Here is a 23,015-nt window from a genome sequence, read left to right as displayed (position 1 = left end):
AGTGAGAAAGAGATGACGCTATCCGCTTTGTTGAATGGTGGACAAGAATAGCAATACCATTGCTAAACAAAACACTGCCATTATAACGTGGACCTCCCTCTAGTTACTAATTTTAGCTAGAGCAGCACATTGCTTTTCATAGAACTGATATAACTTGAGATTGTTTACAGTGAACATTCCAATGCAGCTTGAGGCACATATTTATTAGCTGTGAGCACGTAGGTGGAGGGCACTTTATGTACTATAGTAAGTAGTAGCACCCGTGGTGAAGTGTTCGATCAAAAACAAGGAAATTTTTTAGAATCGTACTATATTAAGCAAACAATTCAGTATATATTTTTATATCTGGTTATCTGATTATTATATGGTTATTTATGTTCAACGGATCTCGAAACGGCTATAACGATTTTCACGAAATTTGAAACATAGTAGGTCTAAGATATAAGATATTCGATTGAACTAGGTCTCATCCCTGGGAAAACTCACTGAAGGACATGAAAAGGATAATAATTATTCATCCTTGGAAAAACAGATTATAATTTCGTGGTCAGTCGATAACAGAAGATGCGTGTGCCTGTGTGGGAGATCAGCTGTGTACGGTAATCAATTAGCTTAGCGTATCTCGTGAGAAATCTAGAATTTTAATAGACTCGATCAAAATAATCTGATTTATTGACATGACATGGTATATCATAATATTCGAAATTAATCATTATTCTACAGTTTTAAGTGATTAGTGAGTGTTATTTTATTAGTCAATTTGGTTTGTGAACAATCTAAATCAAAACTTTTCCGTTTTCAAATGTTTGGACTGAAAATTGGACCTGAATTCAAGTGTATGGAGCATAACCTACTTTTTGGACTATTTATAGTGTATAAATCAAAACTCAGGAGAAACAGTAGTGGGCTGTGCCTGTTCTTCCTTCCCCAATCATTTTGAAGAATTGTGTTTTGTTTATCAATAAATAAAACGAGCGAAGCTTGGTGCCCCGATATTTGAACATCGAAAAGAAAAAGATAACTCGTATCTGCATTGAAAAATGTTAGATAATTATCTCATCTGTTCTATGAATAAGGTTTGCAATAGTAATTAATACCAGAGATGAACGAATAGTGCTTCTCTTCTCTCTATCATAGATAAAGCAGGTAACCCGTGCTCCGCAAGGGTCTAATCAAAACTAGACCTACTGAAATCTGAAAGAATTTAAAATAGCCCTACAACGATTCTCAGTAAATTGAGAATTGATAAGCAGAATTTTAAGTTAATCAGTCAAGTAGTTCAGACGTGATGATGCGTCATTTGTAAGTTTCCTATTCCGTACGTTTATAAGCCAATTCTTCCCTTCATTATATTATATATTTAGATTATCATTACATAGAAAACATTCTGCAAATGGAAGCCAAGTGAGGTCCAATATAAATCAACGGTTAACAGAACCTCACCGTGCCTTACAGACAATAACCGCGCATTGTTATTTTGGAGAGTGAAGTTATTTTTCGAAATGGGTTCTCCCGAGTTTCAGAACAGGTCATAAATCGTAATTTTACTGCCCCCATCATCCATTTTCTCAAAATAGCTCACAGCTTTGGTTCTCATTTTCAAAAATTGATTTCTGAGATTCACGCTATGAATCTCGTTTCCTTCCAATGGTTTTGTATTGACTGATGTTTTGAAAACTGTGTTCTAGTACACTTTTAACATGGTTTTAAAACTGCGTCTATTTCAGTAAACGGAGGTTTTGTTTTCTGATACTCGTCTGAGTAAATAGCAGGAGTTTCATTTTTCGGTATACTTCTGTAGTTGTAGGCAACATCAAAAGCAATTGGAATTATGCAAGATTGTAGCAGATTGTAGCAGATTGTAGATGCATAGTTTGTAGATTGTAGATACTCCCGAGAGAAAAGTAAGTTTTCTCATAATTTCGAGTTTTTTCTCTCCTAGTCTCTCACACTTTTTACTTTCCTTGCCCTATTATCATAGGTGAGGGAAGTATTGCTTTCCCAAAAAAATTAAGGTACCCTTTTTTAAAGTTTTCTATACGTTTCAAGGTCCCCTGAGTCCAAAAACATGATTTTTGGGTATTGGTATGTGTGTGTGTGTGTGTGTTGTGTGTGTGTGTGTGTGTGTGTGTGTGTGTGGTGTGTGTGTGTGTGTGTGTGTGTGTGTGTCTGTGAACACGATAACTCCATTCCTAATTAACCGATTGACTTGAAATTTTAAACTTAAGGACCTTATACGATGAGGATCTGACAATAAGAAATTCAATTCAAGATAGCGGGAAAAATGGCGGATAATTACTAAAAAACCATGTTTTTCAGGTTTTTCTCGAAAACAGCGATAACGATTTTCTTCAAATCTATACCATGGATAGCTATTTATAAGCCCTATCAACTGACATGAGTCTCATTTCTGGGAAAATTGCAGGAGCTTCGTAATATTCTTGAGAAAACCATGTTTTTTACGATTTTCTCATAAATGAATTGACCGATTTTTTTCAAATTCATACCCTGTATAGTTATTTATCAGCTCTATCAACTGGCATGAGTCTTTTTCCTGGGAAACTAATGGGGGTTCCACCCCATTCTTGAGAAATGGACTGTGTAACCTCATTCTCGTGCATGAGGTAGGTAGGTGAGCAGTTTTAAAAAAAACACATATTCGAGATATTTCATCTGTAGAACAGCTGTTTTGACGACTTTAAAAAAATTCATTGAACTTCACAATTATCTACATAAAGGAAAAAGTACTCTGAAAACAATATTATAATATACACATAATTATACAGTAGACTGATCGTAGTTTCAAATATGTTGCCGCCAATCGTCATTATGTTATTCCCCTAAATTATTCTCGTTTAAGAATGAGGCTTATAGTTCAATGAGCAAGGAAAGTTGTGTGAGTGTACCACACCAGATTTTTCCTAGTTCTATTTGGAACTTTTTCTCTACCCTCTTCACAAGCTCCATCCTTAGCTCCTTATTCGGAATTCTTCCTCATTTCTCTCTCTACTGTCATTTCAACTCACTATAGATAATTGGACAAGACAAGAAAGCAGACAACAAGATTACTCTATCACTCCACTATGGATGTCACCACAGACATGAAAAATAGGATTAAAATCTACATAAGTATGGAAAAGTTGATTCTATTTTCCCTGGTGTCACTGTTTCGACAAGTTTCAAGGAGAGAGAGAGAGAGTAAGATTGTCCTTAGAAGGTCCAGTCGAATGGTCGTTTTTCAGGATACAGCGCCAAAAGTATTTTCTCTACGATTCTATATGTATTTTGGGGCGCTGAATTCGAATCTGAGATTCGCTGACACGCCAGAGGGCGGCTTCACCCCCAAAACCCCCTAAAAACCCCAAAGATTTCAGACTTTTTTTTCCATTTAATCTCGACAACCTTGAGCTAATTGAGGTAGAGCATTCTCTACAAAATCAAATATAATAAAATTTCCAAAAAATTGAGTGGTCGCGCAGGTCTACCATTTTCGGTTCCAGAGCTACGAGTTTCCAAAAAAAGGGTATTTTTCAAGGGTTTTCAATACTAAATTCGAAAATTTCCAAGGAATCCTGTTCAAAATATATTGTTCTTTCACGTGATGTGTGGTTTTTTATCATTACTAGAAAAAGAACCAAGTTGTATACGATGTAAAAGTGGTAGGTTTGCATAATTATGAAAAAAAACAATTAAAAAGAAAACTTTTTTTAAATTCGTAGCTCTGGAACCAAAAATGGTACAGTACTGCGCCACCACTCAATTCATTGGAAATTTGATTATCTTCAATTTTGTAGAGAATGCTTTTCATAAAAAAAACTCAAGGTTTTCAAAATGAAAAAAAAAGTCAGAAACGTTGGGGGTTTTGGGGGTGAAACCACCCTCTGGCGTGTCAGCCAATTTCAAATTCGAATTCAGCGCCCAGAATGCATATAGAACCGTCGAGAAAAATTCTTTCGAGCTGTTTCCTGAAAAACGACAATTTTGACTGGACTATAGCCCAGTCAACAAAGTGTTATAGAGGGGAAAGTTTGGAAGACAATTTTCGACCCCGCAGTTCTGTTTAGGGTAGTGTGGAGGTAAACATATCAAAAGTCCCCACCCCTACTCCCTGTGCTAAGGGAGTGTGGGTGGTTCAAAGGTATTGTTTTTTGGTTTCTCGCATATAACTCGAAAATTATCCATTTTACAGACATGACTATTCTATAAGAAATTAAAGCTTACATAATTTCCTACAATATTTGATAATTGACAAAGAAATTTGGAGAGAATGTTTTGAACACAATTTTCGACTTTGCAGCTTTGTTGGGACCAGTTAGGGGGTGAACATATCAAACGTCCCCATCCCTACCCTTTGTGCAAAGGGATGAGGGTGGTTTGAAAGTTGCATTTTTCAATGATTTGCTTATACGCTCATATCTTGAGAAAAATGCGTTCAACCGACATGACTAACTATTCAGAAATGAAGCTTTATAAATTCTCTAAATTGTTTGTTCCGTGGTGATTTGTGATATCTCCAACAGTTTTCGATATATACTCTCTTAAAAGTGTAAAATTGTTAAAATAACAGCTTTTAATCCTATTTTTTATGTTTAAGGGCCTACAACTCTCCAAAAATGAATACTCACCGTACATTTGTAGAGCTTTGTTTTCTCTTCAATTTGATTTATTATTTCACTACTTATTTTTTCCTTCTATTGTTATAGCACAGGGGGTAGGGGTGGGGACTTTTGATATGTTTACCTCCTCACTACCCTAAACAGAACTGCGGGGTCAAAAATTGTCTTCCAAACTTTTCCCTCCATACATTTATTTGAGCATTCATTGCCTGGACTACTATAAGATTGGATCAATTATTTATTTTTATCAAGATTGTTCTTTAGTGAAATTCACTTCGAATGGTTAGCATTGCATCCCTTATAGATAACAGATACAGATAACAAACTATTGAACCAGTACTCTCAGTTTGAAATGAATCTCATAGAAGACAGACTACGTCACATTTTTGACAAACGCTATTCATCCATTAGGGGGTCCGGCTATCTATTCTCTTATCATAACACTAACAAGGGTCTGAGGGATCACTGAACCAATATACCACACTTTAGAAGCAAAGTCAGTCTTCTTCCACTTTAAACTATTTTTGGAGCTTGTAGCTTCTTCATTCATGAGCTACTGAACAACTGGAGTGGTGTTTAGCTATGGTGAGGTCCACGTTATAATGGCAGTGGAGAAAGATAGGAGAAAAACGTTGCCAATCCTCTGTCTTGACAATGCCTTCTATAGACGGTAGCTGATACAGGTTTATTGATGTAATATTAACTGTTCATTCTCGTTTGAAATAATCAATCATATTTTATTAAACAAGAAATTATATTTATCAATAATTTCATTATGAATTTTTATAATACAGATAGAATATTTTGTTGATTAATTATCAATTCTACATTGTTAAAAGACGATGAGGCAACAGAGAAAAGCGAGAAAAAGATAGTGCTACCCGTTTTGTTGGATGATAGACAAGGATAGCAATACCATTGCTAATCAAACACTGCCATTATAACGTGGACCTCAATATAGTTGACCGAGCGAAGTGAGGTCTAAGATGCAAGTCAACGGTTTGGCATTTTTTCCCTTAATGATTGTATGTTTCTTCCGCATTTACGGTGAAACGCAGAGATAAATTTTGATAAAATTTGACAGGATCTTCCTTTTTTAATTGCGCGTCGACTAAATGTAAGGTTTTTGCGAAATTTTGCATTTAATTTTGATAATATGAAAGGAATAGAGGTTTCCTACATACTCTAGAATGAATAATAAATCAATTGTCGAGGATTAATTTTGCAAGCAATCTGCAATGACGCAAACAATTAATAACTTATAGATTGAAATAGTTCTAATAGATTGAAAAATCTTAAAATTGAAAGATCCAAAGATAAAATAGGTCTTAATATATAAGCAGGCAATTGATCTTCAAAAATCCACCCACAGACTCTGTAGAGTCACAGAGATATGGTGTGGTGGTGTGAACAAGCCTACACAGTGTCTTTCAGAGAAAAATATAAGTTTAGAGAGAAAAGATTGAGTTGTCATTATCAGGATATTTGATTTTTGAGATCAAAAGAAAGTCTCGGGAAAGGAGATGAAAACGAGGGAAGAAGAGAAGTTGAGGGCAAGAGAAGAAAAAGGAGGAGATGATGAAGTGTAGTAATAGGAGGAGTTGAAGGAGAAGGAGAAGAAGAAGAAGAAGGAGAAGAAGAAGAAGAAGAAGAAGAAGAAGAAGAAGAAGAAGAAGAGGAAGAAGAAGGATGAGAAGAAGGAGAAGGAGAAGAAGAAGAAGAAGAATAAGAGAGGGAAATGGAGAATGAATTCAATGAATGACAGACAGGAAAGAAGCGGATCCAAACAGAAATATAAGAGAAGAAGTTGGAGCTCATATTTCGACTCAAGGGAAGCTGAAAAATTGAATCGAATATTGTGAAATGGAAGATTGCATTGTTCTCTCTTCCCTCTTCCTCTCCCAACGCCATATTGCCAGTCGATATTGATACTCAAATTTCAAGTCAGAAATTTCCATCTGTCATTCGAAAAATATATTTTTCAATGATCAACTATAATGAACTTTCATAATCTAGACTAAATTAATATTTTGTTGAATGATATCTCTGTATTGTTAATAGTGAACGGTTTGACAACGTTGCGGAGCTAGAAAAGGATAGCGCTAACTGGTTTGTCGAGTGATAGTTAAGGATAGCAACACCAATGGCAATTAAATACTGTCATTATATCGTGGACCTCACTATAGAACAACACTCATTTTCCAATCGAATCAAATCAAATTTTTTCACCAATTAACAACAGTTTTACATGAAATTGAATAAATAATTTGTAGTTGAATAATTGGCGAGGCTAGAAAAAGAAATGTTGTGCTCTAGCCACGAGTTCAAAACATTTCTTACCCATATTTTAACATGATTTTAGAATTAATACAGCTCTTTATAATATTATCCAGGCCAGTACAATACAGATAGACAAATCAAAATAAAAAATCATATACTTAATGTAATATAATTAATCATATAATATAACCAAGATACTTCAAATATTTTAAATAGCACTAGGATTCAAAATAGATTAGTGGACATTTGCATACTTTAATAAACATTAAACATACGGTATTTAAGGAAAATTGAAAAATATATTTTGTTTATCAATTGGAAATTTTAAAGTAATAATTTATTTTCACTCATTCATTTATTGAATTAAGTTTAGTTTTAGTTATTTTTGTATTGATAAAGTCTTCCGGGATTTTATTTATCAACTTACTTCTTTGATACTCAAATTGGCGTTTGCACGTTGTTAATGCTGTAAAATCTATATTAGAAGAGTGTTAACTACAGTGGGACGTATATTAGCCTATAAGGAACAGTTCGAGGAGTAAAAAGTTGATTATTTTTGTTCAGGAATAAGATTAAATTTGTTATGTAGGTTTGACGTAGCGTGGGTAAGCCAATTTCTTCAAAGATATTCCTGCTGGGATAACGCCTGGGCCTTCCTAATAATATGTTTTTGGATTATGAATAGCTTTTTCAAGTGAGTATCATAGGCTGCTCCCCAAACTTGTTCTTATTATATCTAAGTTCTTTAATGCATTTATTCTGTAAAATATATTGATTAAGTATTCAAGTTTATGGCATAATTGGTTAATATGATGTCCCATCTAATATTTCGATCTACTATCACACCCTATTGATTCTATTCATCAACTTCCTTTTCATATCTAGTTCTTGAAGTTTCAAATCCATTTCAAAACACACTCCAAACACTCTTTCACTTCATCATTTCTGCTCTCTCCAAAACACTCACAACTAGCATTTATTCGTTTTGTTTTGTTGTCATATATATTGCAAATTGCGTTTCAGCTACCTGTCACAATCTCGCATAAATCTCAGTCAGTCGACCCTCGAGAAGGAAAGCCTCGACTTGTCATAAAATCTGATGCCATCTCAGGACACGCGTCCCTATTTCTGTTTATGACATTTCATTTGTGATTTATGGCCGAAATAAATTCATATTATTTCAGTTATACTGTCGTGCAGCTTTGCATATACGCACATTCAATTCGTTCAGCTTTCTTCTACGTGTCGTTTTGTGTTGGGGAAAAGTCCCTGAAATGTTTAAGTGTGTGAAATTTTCGCATTTTTAACAAAAACGTTCATTTTTCGGAACGTCTTTCTGAAGGAATAGCATCCTCTTCTGTTGATGATGATACTCTCCTGAAGGTGGGAACAGAACAAGTAAGTCGCGTTGAAGATCGAAGAGGTCCACGTTATAATGTCAGTGGAGAAAGATAGGAGAACAACGTTGCCGATCCTCTTGTTTTGTCAATGACTTCTATAGACGCTAGCTGATACAGGTTCATTGATCTAATATTAACTGTTCATTCTAGTTTAAAATAATCCATTATATTTCTCAATAATTTCATAATGAATTTTCATGATAAGGCTCAAATATTTTTTTAAATAATGATTGATTCTAAATTGTTGTAAGACGATCTGGCAAAGAGATAGCGTTATCCGCTTTGTTGACTGATAGAGAAGTATAGCAATACCATTGCTAATCAAACACTGTCATAACGTGGATCTCACTGCTGAGCGATGATAAAAAATTTAGAGTCATTGATATAGTAACTACTATATTTACATACACATATATATATATATATATATATATATATTATATATATATATATATACTATGATTACACAGATGTGTGGAGAAGCCATTTTATTGCTGTATTTCCATGAGGTCTATAGTTTCAATCAGGAACTTGTGAATGAGAATACTGCGTGAACTACTTTACTAGTAGTTCTGTGAATAGTAGACCTCACGCAGTATTCTCAACCACAAGTACCTGATTGAAACTATAGACCTCATGGAAATACAGCAATAAAATGGCTTCTCCACACATCTGTGTAATCACTAATTGTCAGCTGATTTATGATGAATAATTCTATAGTCTGATTTTTACTTTCCTTGCCCTATTACTATAGGAAAGGAAAGTATTCCTTTCCGAAAAAATTAAGGTACCCTAAATTTATATATGTTTCAAGGTCCCCTGAGTCCAAATAAGTGGTTTTTGGGTATTGGTCTGTATGAGTGTGTGTGTGTGTGTGTGGTGTGTGTGTGTGTGTGTGTGTGTGTGTGTGTGTTGTGTGTGTGTGTGTATGAGTGTATGTGCGTCTGTGTACACGATATCTCATCTCCCAATTAACGGAATGACTTGAAATTTGGAACTTAAGGTCCTTACAATATAAGGTTCCGACACGATTAATTTCGATCAAATGCAATTCAAGATGGCGGCTAAAACGGCGAAAATGTTGTCAAAAACAGGGTTTTCGCGATTTTCTCAAAAAAGGCTCCAACGATTTTGATTAAATTCACACTCAACACTGTCATTAATAAGCTCTATCAACTGGCACAAGTCCCATATCTGTAAAAATTTCAGGAGCTCCGCTCTATCTATGTAAATTTCGATTTCAGATTCCCAATGGTCAGGCTTCAGATACAATTTGAACAAAAAAATTCCAGTGGAAAAGATTGAGCATAAAAATCTCACTGAACAATTAATGTTCAGTAACATTTTCACTTGGAATTTAAAATAAGCTCGAAATTCAAGGAAATGTGATTATCCTATTGCAAACTGTTGGCAACTGCTGATTCTATTAAATGATTCACTATGAAGAGATAGCAGACCTCGTATCTCTCCAGCGTTACTGTCCCGTCACCAGCTGACTCAGATCTTTGTTTATAAGTAGACTTGAGATGCGCGTGCACACTAGCGTCAGTTGATCAATTTTCATAACGGCAAGGAATGTTGTGTGAGTGCGCCACACCAGATTTTTACTATAATATTGGCGTATGAAGGTGGCTCCTTTTTCCTTTTATATTATCCTTGAAATGCAAAATTTCCAAAAGCCTTGTATATACGTCGACGCGCAATTAAAAAAGGAACATACCTGTCAAATTTCATGAAAATCTATTACCGCGTTTCGCCGTAAATGCGCAACATATAAACATTTAAACATTAAGAGAAATGCCAAACCGTCGACTTGAATCTTAGACCTCACTTCGCTCGGACAATAACATAATAAAAAAAGAATTGGCTTGTACAAGTACGGGATAAGAAAATCACGAATGACGCATCATCACGTCTCAACTACTGGACTGATTATCTTGAAATTTTGTATATAGATTCTTAATTCACCGAGGATGGTTATAGGCTTATTTTAAATTCTACAAGATTTCAGTAGGTCAAGTTTTGAATTAGACTCTTCCAGGACACGGGGTTACCTGGTAGTATCACAATAAACCATTCACACATCACTAAACTTTCTAAAAAAAAACATCTGAAACGAAGTATATGTTAGACTAACCCCTGCTCCGCAAGGGTCTCATTAAAAACTTTATCAATTGAAAACTTGATCAACTGAAAATCTTGAAGAAATTGAAATAGGCCTACAATCATTCTCGATAAATTGAGAATCTAGTCTATATTTTATGCAAAATTTCAAGTTAATCAGTCCAGTAGTAGTTCAGACGAATGATGATGCGTCATTCCTGAATAAGCCAGTTTATTTATTTATAGCCAGTTTTTTTATTTTAAGCCAGTTTATTCCTTTATTTATATTACACAGATAAGTGTAGATGACACTCGAAATAAATGTAAATATCCAACATTTTCTATGAATATTGAAATATTATTAATAATTGATAAACCATGTTTGTTGTAACTTGTAGGTCAAGTACGTTTGAACATCGAAGAATGAATTTCTTGGCTGAATATCTTCAAGAGGATCAGTGGAGAGGAAAACTACAGAAATCTATTGTGTATTGACTCGGCTACCAAATTGGAGAGAATTTTCTCGTACTTCTCGGGTTATTCGAGATATAGACAATTTGTGAATGATTTAGAGTGATTAAATTCCCAAGAGACGATTATAAACATTTAGGGCCGGTTTCCGAGCTCGGGATTTAGCTAAGTCCTAGACTTTAAACAGCTGGAGTCAGAAAATCGTTTTTCCAAACCGGGGCGTAGTCGCAGTCATTGTCACGTTTGAATTAAATTCCGAAAAACTAGAAAATTGAACACAAAATAAAATAAAGAGAAAATAGTGTAAAGTTTCAGCTATTTTGAATTATTTATGAATGTCTAATTACGTCAAGGAAAAACGTTTCCAATTATTATAGAAATGAGAAAATAAAACCTACGACTACTGTTATAAAAGCTGCGACTACGCCCCGTTTTGGAAAGCCAATTTTCTGACTCCAGCTGTTTAAAGTCTAGGACTTAGCTAAATCCCGAGTTCAGAATCCGGCCATTAAACTGAAAAAATCTGGTGTGGTACACTCACACAACTTTCCTTGCTCATTGATCCAAAAGCCTCATTCATAAAAGAGGATAATTTCGGGGAATAACATTATGCCGATTGGCGTCTAAATAATTAAAACTATGATTATACTATTGTTATTGTTTCCTTCTCAGAGTACATTTTCCTTTGCTTGAATTATAAAATTTTAGGATTTTTTAAAAGTTGTCAAAACAGCTGTTCTACAAATAAAATATCGACATGTGTGTTCTTTTGAATAAACTGCTCTACCTACCTACCTCACGCACGAGAAGGAGGTTACAAAGTAAATTTCTCAGGGATGGGGTGGACCCTCTTTTAGTTTCCCAGGGCGGAGACTCATGCGAGTTAATAAAGCTGATGAATAACTATACAGGGTATGAATTTGAAAAAAATCGGTCAAGTCATTTTTGAGAAAATCGTGATAGAAATTTAACAAAATTCATTCTTCTCAGGAATATTACGGAGCTCCTGCAATTTTCCCAGGAATGAGACCCATGTCAGTTGATAGGGCTTATAAATAGCTATCTAGGGTATAGATTTGAAGAAAATCGTTAGAGCCGTTTTCGAGAAAGCCGTGAAAAATATGGTTTTTTAGCCATTATCCGCCATTTTTACCGCCATTTTGAATTGAATTTTATTGAATACTTTGTTGTCGGATCCTCATGGTATAAGGACCTTAAGTTTAAAATTTCAAGTCAATCGGTTGATTAGGAATGGAGTTATCGTGTCACAGACCAACACCCAAAAATCATGTTTTTGGACTCAGGGGACCTTGAAACGTAAAGAAAACATGAAATTAGGGTACCTTAAATTTTTTTGGAAAGCAATACTTTCCTTACCTATGGTAATAGGGCAAGGAAAGTAAAAACTTCCTGGATTGCTTAGCATGTTATTTTTCAATTTAATTTGGCAGTGATATACTTGTGCTTTTCAAGTTCACAATTCACATTGACACTGTAAGTTAATATATTGATTGTATACCCAACCTCTTTGTATGTTTCATGGGAACAAACACAAATAAAATATTCTATTCTATTCTGTTCTAGCTTGTAGGTCAAGCTCAATATGACTACCATCTTCTGCCATATATTATTATCTGCTATTCTATTTCAAAACCCACTACTGTATATTCAAAATTTATGAATGTTTATCAATACGGCATCGATAGAAAGATTCTCTACCAAGCAACCAAGAATTGTCACATTGTCAGTCTTTTCCAAACAACCAGAATGTTTTTATTTGTCTGTCTGTCGGTGAGATGACAAGACTGATATGTTTACGTTGAGACGTGGTGTCAGGACATGCTAATTCGTCAGTGTGTGAGATGTCTTAAGCCTGATGTCTTATGTCTTATTCATAGTCTAATGCCTTATTCATCGGGCAACTGATGTTATTCAAATAGAGTCAATGAAGATAGCGTCTGGAATTCTCCAGGTTCTGGAATATTCCGATCTATATTTGGGTACATAAATATTGATTATGATGACCGTGTTAAGGTGGGGACGGTTATAGCTATTTTAGCGCCCTGGGCAAACTAAGGGTAGTCGTCAGAGGTTACAGAACAGACAGATTTTGATATATTTTTTTTACTTTCCTTGCCCTATTACCATAGGTAAGGAGAGTATTGCTTTCCGAAAAAAATTAAGGTACCCCAATTTCTAAATTTCTATACGTTTCAAGGTCCCCTGAGTCCAAAAAAGTGGTTTTTGGGTATTGGTCTGTATGTGTGTGTATGTGTGTGTGTGTGTGTGTTTGTGTGTGTATGAGTGTATGTGCTTCTGTGTACACGATATCTCATCTCCCAACTAACGGAATAACTTGAAATTTGGATCTTAAGGTCCTTACCCTACAAGGATCCTACACGAACAATTTCGATCAAATGCAATTCAAGATGGCGGCTGAAATGGCGAAAACGTTGTCAAAAACAGGGTTTTTCGCGATTTTCTCAAAAACGGCTCCAACGATTTTGATCATATTCACACCTAAAATAGTCATTAATAAGCTCCATCAACTGCCACAGGCCCCATATCTGTAAAAATTTCAGGAGCTTCGCCCCATCTATGCAAAGTTTGATTTTAGATGCTCAATTATCAGCCTCTATATACATTTAAAACAAAAACTTTCGAGTAGAAAAAATTCAGCATGAAAATCTCTACATTAATGTTCAGTAACATTTTCACCTAAAGTTGAAAATAAGCTCGAAATTCGAGAAAATGTGATTATTCAATTGCAAACTGTTGATTCTATTGAATCATTCACTATGAAGAGATAGCTCACTTCGTGTGTCTCCAGCATTATTGTCCTGTCTCCAGCTGGCTCAGATCTTAGAATAGTAGACTTGAGATGCGCGTGAACACTCGCGTCAAGTGATCAATTTCCATAATGGCAAGGAAAGTTGTGTGAGTGCGCCACACCAGATTTTTTAAAGAGCTACCTACTAATAAGTAATACAATCAGGGCTAGTTACACAAACATCGACTTTTGGAAGTACGATATTTTGCCATCCTTATAAATTCTATTACATTGAACAGATGATTTCAAACAGATAATGTTTGTCAAGCTCCATTTAATCTGATAGAATTTATAAGGACGACAAAAATCGTTCGAAAATCGATGTGTGATGATGCAAAGATTATTTTAGTAGTAAGGAGTATCTCATGGAATTAAACACTAAAAAAACATAATTTCTGGATCAAGCATCTATAAATAATCAGTATTCAAGCATATAGAGAAGAACATAACTCCTTCTTCTGTTCCTTCTTCTACTGTTCCTTTTTGAACTGTTCTTCCTCATCTGTCCCTTCTCCAACTGCCCCTTCTTCGACTGTTCCTTCTTCAACAGATCCTTCTTCAACTGTTCCTTCAACGGTTCTTTCTTCAACTGTTCCTTCTTCAACGGTTCATTCTTCTCTTCCTTCTTCAACTCTTCCATCTTCAATTGTTCATTCTTCAATTGTTCCTTCTTCAACTGTTCCTTCTTCAATTGTTCATTCTTCAACTGTTCCTTCTTCAATAGTCCCTCAGTCAATTGTTCCTTCTCCAACTGTTCCTTCTTCAACTGTTCTTTGTTCAACTGTTCCTTCTTCCACTTTTCCTTCTCCATCTGCTCCTTCTTCAACTGTCCCTCATTCAATCGTCCCTTTTCCAACTGTTTCTTCTTCAACTGTTCCCTGTTCAACTGTTCCTTCTTCCACTTTTCCTTCAACTGTCCCTCATTCAATCGTCCCTTTTCCAACTGTTCCTTCTTCAACTGTTCCCTGTTCAACTGTTCCTTCTTCCACTTTTCCTTCTTCAACTGTTCCTTCTTCAACTGTCCCTCATTCAATCGTCCCTTTTCCAACTGTTCCCTGTTCAACTGTTCCTTCTACCACTTTTCCTTCTTCAACTGTTCCTTCTTGAACTGTCCCTCATTCAATTGTCCCTTCTCCAACTGTTCCTTCTTCAACTGTTCTTTGTTCAACTGTTCCTTCTTCCACTTTTCCTTCTTCAACTGTTCCTTCTCCAACTGTCCTTCTTCAACTGTTCCTTCCTCATCTGTCCCTTCTCCAACTGTTCCTTCTCCAACTGTTCCTTCTTCCACTTTTCCTTCTTCAACTGTTCCTTCTCCAACTGTCCTTTCGCCAACTGTTCCTCATCATCTGTCCCTTCCCCAATTGTTCCTTCTTCAACTGCTCCTTCGCCAACTGTTCTTTCCTCAGCTGTTCCTTCTCCAACTGTCCCTTCTTAGAAAGATTCTCTACCAAGCAACCAAGAATTGTCACATTGTCAGTCTTTTCCAAACAACCAGAATGTTTTTATTTGTCTGTCTGTCGGTGAGATGACAAGACTGATATGTTTACGTTGAGACGTGGTGTCAGGACATGCTAATTCGTCAGTGTGTGAGATGTCTTAAGCCTGATGTCTTATGTCTTATTCATAGTCTAATGCCTTATTCATCGGGCAACTGATGTTATTCAAATAGAGTCAATGAAGATAGCGTCTGGAATTCTCCAGGTTCTGGAATATTCCGATCTATATTTGGGTACATAAATATTGATTATGATGACCGTGTTAAGGTGGGGACGGTTATAGCTATTTTAGCGCCCTGGGCAAACTAAGGGTAGTCGTCAGAGGTTACAGAACAGACAGATTTTGATATATTTTTTTTACTTTCCTTGCCCTATTACCATAGGTAAGGAGAGTATTGCTTTCCGAAAAAATTAAGGTACCCCCATTTCTAAATTTCTATACGTTTCAAGGTCCCCTGAGTCCAAAAAGTGGTTTTTGGGTATTGGTCTGTATGTGTGTGTGTGTGTGTGTGTGTGTGTTTGTGTGTGTATGAGTGTATGTGCTTCTGTGTACACGATATCTCATCTCCCAACTAACGGAATAACTTGAAATTTGGATCTTAAGGTCCTTACCCTACAAGGATCCTACACGAACAATTTCGATCAAATGCAATTCAAGATGGCGGCTGAAATGGCGAAAACGTTGTCAAAAACAGGGTTTTTCGCGATTTTCTCAAAAACGGCTCCAACGATTTTGATCATATTCACACCTAAAATAGTCATTAATAAGCTCCATCAACTGCCACAGGCCCCATATCTGTAAAAATTTCAGGAGCTTCGCCCCATCTATGCAAAGTTTGATTTTAGATGCTCAATTATCAGCCTCTATATACATTTAAAACAAAAACTTTCGAGTAGAAAAAATTCAGCATGAAAATCTCTACAATTAATGTTCAGTAACATTTTCACCTAAAGTTGAAAATAAGCTCGAAATTCGAGAAAATGTGATTATTCAATTGCAAACTGTTGATTCTATTGAATCATTCACTATGAAGAGATAGCTCACTTCGTGTGTCTCCAGCATTATTGTCCTGTCTCCAGCTGGCTCAGATCTTAGAATAGTAGACTTGAGATGCGCGTGAACACTCGCGTCAAGTGATCAATTTCCATAATGGCAAGGAAAGTTGTGTGAGTGCGCCACACCAGATTTTTTAAAGAGCTACCTACTAATAAGTAATACAATCAGGCTAGTTACACAAACATCGACTTTTGGAAGTACGATATTTTGCCATCCTTATAAATTCTATTACATTGAACAGATGATTTCAAACAGATAATGTTTGTCAAGCTCCATTTAATCTGATAGAATTTATAAGGACGACAAAAATCGTTCGAAAATCGATGTGTGATGATGCAAAGATTATTTTAGTAGTAAGGAGTATCTCATGGAATTAAACACTAAAAAACATAATTTCTGGATCAAGCATCTATAAATAATCAGTATTCAAGCATATAGAGAAGAACATAACTCCTTCTTCTGTTCCTTCTTCTACTGTTCCTTTTTGAACTGTTCTTCCTCATCTGTCCCTTCTCCAACTGTTCCTTCTTCCACTTTTCCTTCTTCAACAGATCCTTCTTCAACTGTTCCTTCAACGGTTCTTTCTTCAACTGTTCCTTCTTCAACGGTTCATTCTTCTCTTCCTTCTTCAACTCTTCCATCTTCAATTGTTCATTCTTCAATTGTTCCTTCTTCAACTGCTCCTTCGCCAACTGTTCTTTCCTCAGCTGTTCCTTCTCCAACTGTCCCTTCTTCGAAAGATCCTTCTTTAACTGTTCCTTCTTCAGCGGTTCTATCTTCAACTATTCCTTCTTCAACTGTTCATTCTTCTCTTCCTTCTTCAACTGTCCCTCATTCAATCGTCCCTTTTCCAACTGTTCCCTGTTCAACTGTTCCTTCTACCACTTTTCCTTCTTCAACTGTTCCTTCTTGAACTGTCCCTCATTCAATTGTCCCTTCTCCAACTGTTCCTTCTTCAACTGTTCTTTGTTCAACTGTTCCTTCTTCCACTTTTCCTTCTTCATCTGCTCCTTCTCCAACTGTCCTTCTTCAACTGTTCCTTCCTCATCTGTCCCTTCTCCAACTGCTCCAACTTTCCCTTCTTCAACTGTTCCTTCTCCAACTGTCCTTTCGCCAACTGTTCCTTCATCATCTGTCCCTTCCCCAATTGTTCCTTCTTCAACTGTTCCTTATTCAACTGTTCCTTCTCCAACTGTCCCTCATTCAACAGTTCCTTCTTCTGTGATTTGAGATTTTTTTCTCCTTAAAGCAGCCTAAATAATCATCACTTCATAGTAGGCATTTGGTTATTGATTGTTTGGAATAAAAATGACATGATTGCATCACATCTCTTCTTGCTGTAAACGCCTATTCAAACAACTTTACAAAAAAGTTTCGTAATAACTCTGTAAGAACTTGGAAGCTATAAAAGTTGCAGACAGTAAAAGCTAATTATCACCGCATTGAACTCCACACAGAAATGATGAAACAAAGCGCTTTTCAAAAAGCAAATGACAGAAAATTGAAATGTACAGTCATGCACAAAATATGACCTTCACTACACATATTCATCAGCTCTTTCAAGAATGTATGTTAACGAGAAAACTGTACAGTACAGTATTCTTTTGCTACTTTTTTACTTTTTCTACTTCTTCTCCCTTTTCTTCTTCTTCTTTTTCTTCTTCTTCTTCTTCTTCTTCTTCTTCTTCTCTCTTCTTCTTCTTCTTCTCTTCTTCTTCTTCTCTTCTTCTTCTTCTCCTTCTTCTTCTCTTCTTCTTCTTCTTTCTTCTTCTTCTTCTTCTTCCTTCTTCTTCTTCTTCTTCTTCTTCTCTTCTTCTTCTTCTCCTTCTTCTTCTTCTTCTTCTTCTCTTCTTCTTCTTCTTCTTCGTCTTCTTCTTCTTCTTTCTTTTCTTCTTCTTCTTCTTCTTCTTCTTCCTTCTTCTTCTTCTTCCTTCTTCTTCTTCTTCTTCTTCTTCTTCTTCTTCTTCTTCTCTTCTTCTTCTTCTTCTTCTTCTTCTTCTTCTTCTCCATCTTCATCTTCTTCTCTCTCTCTTCATCTTCTCCTCTTCTACTTTTTCCTTCTCCGTTTCTATTGTAACTTGACTTCCCAATTTTCAACAATAACTGAATAATAAAATAGTGCGGCATGTGTGTATTGTTACATGAAAATGTGTGTCAAACGTTCTGCCAATAATTTTATTCAAGTGATGACTTTTGAAATCTACAGAAATATGAATTAGATAGAGGCCAATCAACAGTGCATGGTTGGGATTTTAAAATAGACAAGTAGGTAAAAATTACCATCAGAATAAATTCGAGTTGAATACTGGTATCATAGAAGAGTAGGAAAATCATTGACGTAATATATGAAATTTTCATGAGTTGAAAATTGGCAATGAAAATCGTGGAAGAGTTGTGAATTGCAATGATATTGGAATATTATGAGAAAAAAGTACAACAGAACATGATTGGTCTGAAATTAAAATGAAAAAGATTTTATTCATCCAAAAAACAGTACAATAACACGAAAATCTTTTTCTTATCATCGGAACAGAAATGTACAGTAATATAATGATTTAACATAATGATAAGGTTTTTTTATAAAAATGGATAAAACAAAAAATACCCCGATGCCTAGCCTGTTTTTTTCAAATTTGGAAAATGGGTTTGTAAAATACGTAGGTTAAAATCATCATGAGAATAAATTTCATTTGAATATAACATTAGAAATCATAAAGAAATTTATAATCATCAAAACTATGAATGAATATGCAAAAGATTTTGAAAATATCAAATGATCATGAAAAATATCAAAATGGTTTGATTCTAAAATCATCATTTTGATAATGTACTCTTTGTATAACTAGTAGTTCAGTGAACAGTAGACCTCGCGCTCAGTAAGTAGCATTAACCTGTTGTTATGTTTTCTCAAAAATTAATGATTACTGTAATTTATGAATTTAAAAGGTCTAGAAAAAATCCTAAATAAACATAGAGCTTTCTGTCCTATATTTTACCGTGACGTGTCATCCCGGAATGTGAGTGTGAGCGCTGTTATCAGGTCTGGCAGCGACTGTCTACAACGTTGATGGAAACATGGAAAGATACATTTTCAAGATGTTCAATGTTTTTGAACGGGTAGTATTATAGTCTACTAGACAGCTGATTTATGATGAATAATTCTATAGTCTGATTTTTACTCTAATATTGGCGTATGAAGGAGGCTCCTTTTACCTTTTATATTATCCTTGAAATGGAAAATTTCCAAAAACCTTGTATATAAAGTCCGCGCAATATAAAAAGGAACATACCTTCAAATTTCATGAAAATCTATTACCGCGTTTCGCCGTAAATGCGCAACATATAAACATATAAACATTTAAACATTAAGAGAAATGCCAAACCATCGACTAGAATCTCAGACCTCACTTTCTCTCGGTCAATGAATAAAGAATAAAATGTACAAATTATCGACTTGAGAGTACATTTTAGTTGAACATAGTAATTTAAAAAGAATGAAAATTATTATTATCTTTTAATGACAGTTGGATATTGACATTGGAATTCATAAAGGAGTTGGAAAATCATTGGGATTATGGATGGATATGCAAAAGGATAATTAAATCCTAGAATAGACAAATTATCGCCTTGAGAGTGGATTTTAGTATTGAACATAGCCATTAAAAAAGTATTAAAATGATTAATTATTAAAAGAGTGTTAATTCACTATCATTAGAGATCAATTTATTGAGAAAATTTATAGCTTGGTTTATTTGCTGGAGAGGAGAAAAACAATTCAAAAATTTTATTGTCAGAGAGAATAAAATAGGATAAATGGAATAGGAATGAAATGAATTTAATAAGATCCAGTTATGTTCCCTTGATTTTTGTTAGAGAATAGAATCAATGAATATCAGGAATTGAAAAGTAATGGATTCTACAGTAATGGATTCAAGTGAGCAATGGTATTGCTATCCTTGTCTATCATTCGACAAAGCGAATAGCACTATCTCTTTCTCGCTCTGCTCTATTGCCAGATCGTCTTTTAACAATTGTAACATATTTGATTTGGATTGATAAATAAAAATCCCTAGTTGAAATATTTATAGGTCTAAGTGAAGTAATTGGCTAATATCGCCAAGAGATAGCGTAAAGATTAGATAATATCAGACGTACTGGCTAAACTGTACAACAGCCTAAGAGGAATGGAAATAAATTTTGCTACTATATAATATTATATAAAATATTGAAAATTGAGGTTAGGCATAAATATTACTGATCGGCGACCTAACGATCGACCGAGCCATACAACGTAGAATCTGACCAAACACCTTGGCAGAAATTTATTGTGGCAAAACAGTATGCAATTTGAGGAACTAAAAGTCTCACGTGGCTAATTATTGTAATGTATGAAACAACTGATAATCTATAAAAAATTACTTAGCATGTAAAGAGCATATTTAAAAACCCAACAAAAATAATTAAATGTATTAAGGAAGTAGGAGGTTACTGGGCGCATGAATACTGTAATAATTTGCATGCACCAATCAAATAGTGGCAATTGATAGGCGGCAATAGTGAGCCGGTTCAAATATATTGTATATATTTCTACAAATAATAAAATTTATAAAAAAGGTTGTATAGTCTATGTTTTGGATATGGCCCGAAGACAAAGAATTATTAAATATGTAATATAAGTAATAATTTAATATTTTATTATGGTCTATTTGAGCCTTGAATGGCGGAGGAATAGAATATTCAAATTTTATGCAAATTTAGAAATCGGAAATGAGAATTGTAAAATTGAGAAACGAGAACCACACTCGCCTGCCACTACCACCATGAAAGGTCACCAAAAATTATAGAGCGTAATACCTTGTAATAATTTAAAGTTAAATTGAATTACTAATTTCTTATAAGACTTTGTGATGCTCTTATAAAGCAAAAGTCATTTTTAAATAATTTTGTAACCCCTTGGAAGAGACGACTCCGGCTACAATAATCCAGGACCACCAGGAGTTGGATCGACATCAGCAGCTCATAAGAAAATTCCGACACGTGAGTGAAAAATATTGGAATAGTGATAGGGCGCCCTCATGCTTCGAAATTACATAAGAATCAAAGCTAGCTCGTCGAAAGGGTTTCTTATAAATTAAGAATTTGATAAAATACTTGCGCAAGTAATGTAGTATAAAAGGTATTTTATTAGAATTAACGAATCAATTCATATATTGGAAGATCTATCAATCAAAGAAGTATAAAATCTAGGCTGTTAATACAATATTCATATGATCATTAATTTCTGCAATATAATTTGCGATAGTTTATTATAGCTCTGATTCACTAGATGAATTGCTCTATTTATTCCTTCAGGTGCCGAATCTCGCACCCTGAGATAAAATATATATTTATTACAAAGAAATCTATTAGATACTATAGAATTTAATATATATATTTGGATTACTAGCTTGTCAATTTGTCATGCTGACCTAAGAATTTAGTCTAAAATAGAATTATCCAAGTCGACAGGTATTAGCAAGCTGATATCGCAGCTACATGCAAATAAATGCATATGATCATAAAAATGGAAGCACATGGTAACGTTTCGTGCTATAAAATTTGAAGAATAGTATTTAGCCTGTGATATTTTATTGATTTCGATTATTGTTTTATCTTATATTATATATTTTTGTCGCTCTATATATTTTTGCTCTGATTTATTTTTTGAAATATTTGTTAATATATGTATCAAATTGTTTATGGTGTACAATTCATTTTTATTCCTCAATACTATAGGATTATTATTATATATATATTTCTTAATGAATTATCAGAACTATTGTGGAAGCTCATATCCGGGCCCATCAAGATTTTTATGAGACTGTATCCTATAAAAAAACACGACCTGATTTTTATAATTATTAAAATATTTCATGCTCTACCGATTGATGCCAAGCAGGATGCTAATCGTTATTTAACTATGAAAAATGACGTGACACAATGTGAAATTAATAATCAGTTAACAAAATATTTCATCTTAATTATTTCATTTCATTTCATAATTTCTTTATTCATAAATTTGTACAGTGTATACAACAAATAGTGTCAAAAATATATATCTTTGAATAGATACAATTAAAAATAAAATACATAACAAATAAAACATCTACAGAATACAACAATACAAACATACAATACAATTCAACTCTTAGGAGCTGATCTCATTCATTCAAATATTCTTCGATATTATAAAGAGCTCTTCCAGTCAAATATCTCTTTAATTCCAATTTGAATTTATTGGGATTCAGCTCTTGTTGGATTCGTGTTGGTAGCTTGTTATAGAACTTGGCTCCTATGTATGTGGGCTTCTTGTTGTAGAACTCAAGTCAATGGCTTTGCAAATGTAAAAGTTTATCTCTGTTTCTAGTGCTGTACCTATGATTATGTCCCAACGTCAAAATATTTCCAAGATTTTCTTTCACACACATAATTGTCTCAAAGATGTAAAGACTGTGAACTGTCATTATATTCAAGTGAGCGAAATGTTCTTTAACTGATGCTATGGGGTCTAGTGTAAATTATTCTTATAGCTTGTTTTTGTGCTTTGAGAATGAATACATGTTCTGATTTTAAGTAGATCCATAAAGACTTATACCAAAGGATATTATAGAGTGTATGTAGGCAAAATAAATCATTTTCCGCGTTATCATTTTACAAAAGGGAGACATTTCTCTAAGAGCATATAATCCACTTGATACCCGTGACAAAACCCTTGTCACATGT

At 34.6% G+C, this 23,015-nt stretch overlaps 1 protein-coding gene across 1 annotated transcript in view; it reads right to left on the bottom strand.

Annotated features, from left to right (window-relative positions):
- The window catches only part of LOC111055953 (CUGBP Elav-like family member 1), a gene marked incomplete in the record, with an annotated part of 852,529 nt that overhangs the window by 65,657 nt on the left and 763,857 nt on the right, over positions 1-23,015 (bottom strand).

Source organism: Nilaparvata lugens, chromosome 5 (genome assembly GCF_014356525.2).
Source record: "Nilaparvata lugens isolate BPH chromosome 5, ASM1435652v1, whole genome shotgun sequence".
Lineage (NCBI taxonomy): Eukaryota > Metazoa > Arthropoda > Insecta > Hemiptera > Delphacidae > Nilaparvata > Nilaparvata lugens.
The sequence above is the reverse complement of the archived record's forward strand: the minus strand, read 5'-3'. Positions and strand labels throughout refer to the sequence as shown.